Here is a 4,661-nt window from a genome sequence, read left to right on the forward strand (position 1 = left end):
GTTTATAACTAAGGGTACACATGGAACAAATGACTCAAATTAGTGTTGAAGCAAAAATTAATTCTAATAACTTAATGAGACTTGAGTTTAAAATTTGGAATCATATTTTCAAGACATTGCCTAACATCATGATCAATAAAAAGTCACATTTGTTTCATCTTAAACTCAAGCTAAGGCATGGAAATGTGGATCCAAACACACCTACCTATATATATAGGTATAAGTGAAAATCAACTTACATAAGTTAAACCATTTACACTTTGTTTGTTAGCATAGACTTTAAGAGAATGAGTAATGACATATATATATAAGACTGTTGGTTTGGTAGGATAGATTCACAAGGGAATTATTTTTTGTGGAGTTGGGTCTCATAAAGAAATTCATCTATTAGCTTGTTTGTTTGTGTGCAGGTGGTTCCCATAAGGAAAAAAAATGTGTTAGTGAGAGTGACGCTTTACTCTTATGATCTTGTTGAGTTTGTTTTGAAAGAAATCTAATTACTATAATAAGAGTATAAGAGTGTTTTCATTCAAACCAAACAATTTTACCATTTTTTTTCACTCTATTTCTCTTAAACTAAACAATCCATCAACATTCAACTTTATTTCTATTCTTTCTCTATTTTTTTAAAATTACCTTTATTCTATTTTCATCCACTCTATCTTTTCCCTCACAACCAAACATGTTATTTTCTCTCAAAATTATATATATATATATATATATATATATATATATATATATATATATATATATATATATTCAAGATTATGTGTAAAACTCAAATCTAATAGTTATTAAATTTCATTTTATGTTACTCAAATAATGAAGATTATGAAGTTGACTTAGTGGCTAGTGGTAAGAAAAAATGAGAATAAGAAAAAGTTCTGAATTTAATTTGTCCATAAAAAAATTAATAATTAATAACTAATATTTGTGAATAAAATAATTCAATTTAAGAATTAAATCTCATGTATACTATTAACAAATTTTGAGCTGGTTATATTTGTGCTGAACTCATACTCTCTCTCTCTCTCTTTTTAAAATCAAGCAAGATGGAATGTAGTGATTGGATGAAGACGACAAAATCCCCGTACCGATTTGATGAAGACGACAAAATCCCCGCACGGTACGGGGCAGGGATCACCAATAATAGCTCAATGGGGCCTTCCTATTTGCAGGTGTGAAAATAGAACTTGAAAGTGTCTCCCCAAGGCCCTAATCACTATCTTGTCAATGTAATTTTTTCCTTTTTATTCTTTTTGGTATATATATCAAATGATACGTGACTATGCAAAACAAGTATTTACATGTGTAGTGTACAAATAATAATGTTCTTTCCCTTGTGATATTGTTCCAAACTTAGCAAGTGTACCATAACTTTACATGTCTACCTTTTCGGGCATTGTTTTTAATAAAATCAATTAATTGTTTTTGCTCTATGTGTAAACTGAAAAGTAAAGCACTGCCTTATGGAGGTGGGAGTTTTATACATGTAATGTATAGTGAAACCATGTAAGGACATTTCTTCATTTTCTTTTCTTTGCATTTTTTTATTCATTAACTTAATCTATTTTTTTTTGTAATAATTAAGCATGTGATCTAAATTTAAAATATAAACATAAAAGAACAATAATTTATTTCTAATGTCTTCTTTTATTCATACACAAAGAACAAGTGTAAAACAGTGAAACGAGTGAGGGTGAATTACATTACATAAATATTACAATTGGGAACAAATTCATTTAAACCAGGGCCAGATTTAAATACTATGCATTTTTTTGTTTGATTAATACTTTTGTACCCGTTTATCTTAAGCATAATTGGGATGTGGATCTAAATTAATCTCAATTATAAATTATGTTTTGGAACCACTATTGCATGATGAGAGGAATAGGTTTTGAAGGTAAAACAAACAGGTAGTTCATCCTTATAGTTTCCTTTAAAACTTAATTTAGTTCTTCTAGTTAAACAAAAACAAATTAAAAATTCCTTATAATTTTCAATTAAGGCAAAAATGTTACCTGTTGATTTGGTTTGTTTCCTATTTAGAGAGCTACTACTTTTGAACTCATTATCACTTCAGCCTAAATAACTAAACTACAGCAAATATGCTAGCTCAAAGACAATAAGGCCCAGCACATAATTTTATGACAAGTAACTTCCACCTTAGTCGAGAACCTTCTTTATAATGTTACATGGATCAAAATAAGTGCCAAATACTGAAATACGACCCAAAGCCATTAACGACGATCCTAGTTCAGAAAGGAGTCTTATAAACAAGTTGGGAAGACACAAAATACACAATTTTTAATTGGCTCATTTTATCATTTTATGCAAACACGAATTTGAATGTTAGGGTCTTTACAAGTGACCATTCCAGAACTTGACTTGCGAAATTCCAACCTATTTACTAAATATTTCACACTCCTTTTTGGAATGGTGCTAAATAAAATTATAGGAATTCAATAAATTTCATTTTATACCATATATAGAGATTATTTTACCTCGTTTACAAACTGACAGGTTTTTAAATAAATACACCATCTGTTCCAGATTATATAACATTTTAGAAAAAAAATTGTTTCAATATGTTATTTTACAAAATCAGTGTTACATTAGATATTTTTTTTTCAAAATTACCTTTAATCAATATTTAATGTGAGTAGTGTATAACAAGAATAAATGAGTCATTAATTAAAGAAATAAATGATATATTAAATATCTAATGTTTTTTTTTTAAAATTCAACAAGTTAATTATATTTTTTAATATCGGTGTTAAAACCTTAAAGGTCATATTATTTGGAATGGAAGGAGTATATGATATATTAATGCTTTTGAAATTATCTTTGTTTTGAAGAGAATGCTTTTAATCGTCTGACACAGTGCGCATGTTAAATGGTTATAATTTTTTATGTACTAATATTTTTTAGCCAATTGATATTTTTTAGGACATTTGTTAGAATTTTTTTATTTTTATATATTTTTACACATGTAGTATCACATGGTGAAGAAAAAAATTGAAGTGCTTGAGACTTACTCAATGCTCTGTCCCTACTGTGCAAGTATATATGCTCTGTGCATCTCTTTAAAGGTGGCCGGTTTGTGTAGGTTATTTGTGGATTTGAACATTTAACTTGATTTGGTATATACAGTGAAATGGAATGATTAGAACATTGCATAATTTCCCATCCTCTTTTATGATAAACAGTGTTAGGGCATCAAAGGTCAAAGGAACAAACATCAGAAACACATGTTGGTGAGGCTGGCTTAGAGAGGTGAATTTCAACAGAGTGGAAAATCTAGGAAACTTGTGCATTAGGTTTTTCAACTATTGATGCATCAACTGCCTCTTCATTGATATGTTGTATATGGACAAGACTTTCCTAACTAACATCTTTAGATACATCAGAATGAAGAACTTTGTGGACATATGGGAGAGTACTGGAGCAATAAGTGCTACAATAATGACCAAGAAAGAATAATTGGATGGGTAGTGGTTTCTTGATTTGATAGTTCAACCATCTCAATTTTACTGGAGAAATAACACTCGACATGTATAACTTCTTAATTCACTTTGTTCAATATTTGACGATGATTTTTTTTTTTAACTTGAAATTTAAATTTGAGGAAAAACAAGGAAAGATTAATTTGTCAACAAGGGCGTGACCAATTTATTTTATCAACGTTGCCAATGGACGATTGGAAGAAAACATGCCAATGGACGACGACCAAGGACTAAATAAGTTAAATTGACTGGAAGTTATTAGAATTTAGTTTTTTAAGTATTTTTTTTACTAAAAGTGTATTAAGTATTTGATCAACGTTGATTTGTCTAATTTAAAGATGATATTTTGGTTTAATAAATTCAATGATCCTAGGAACCTTAAATTTTATAAGTTTGATATTAAAGCAGTCAGAATATGCGTTTAATATTTAAGATTAGAATTTTCTAAATTTATTTATTACAATTATTTATAATATTGTAATTCATTTGTCATTATCTTATGTTTGTCGCTTAATTCTAATTTTTAATAATTATCCGAACCAATATATTAAATTTGAAACTTTAGTCTTAGTTCTCATGAAACCATAGATCATACAGCCTCTTCTAATGAAGTCACTTGTCTTTTTAATTTTATATTGTAACATATATGTCATAAGTTTTTACATTAAATTTAATAAAATCAAATCAATATTAAATAATTTCTTAATTAGATATTCAAAAAAAGAAGGATTCATACATTTCATGATTTAATCATCAAAAACCACTTTTCATGATTTCATTAATCAATATTTATATCTATCCAATCATCAACCACTAAATACAATATAATATTTTTAAATCATCAATAACATAAATTAATATTTTAAATTTTTCTTATTTGAATAACTGAGTTGTGCTTAAATAATTTTTTATTTATAAATCAAACTTAAATTTTAAATACTTAATTTAACTATACTTGTTTATATTTTCAAACGAGAAAAATATGACTAAGCAAATTGGATCCTGTATCATGCTAAAATTTCACAAAAAAAAATTATATGTAAATTTTGTATTTCTTTCTTTATTTCTTGATAAACATTAAATCAAAATTAAGAGTATAAATGAGTCAGATTAAGTTGAATACTTAATTAAGTTCAAGTTTTATTTACTTTAATA

The sequence above is a fragment of the Glycine max genome, chromosome 7 (genome assembly GCF_000004515.6).
Source record: "Glycine max cultivar Williams 82 chromosome 7, Glycine_max_v4.0, whole genome shotgun sequence".
NCBI classification, from domain to species: domain Eukaryota; kingdom Viridiplantae; phylum Streptophyta; class Magnoliopsida; order Fabales; family Fabaceae; genus Glycine; species Glycine max.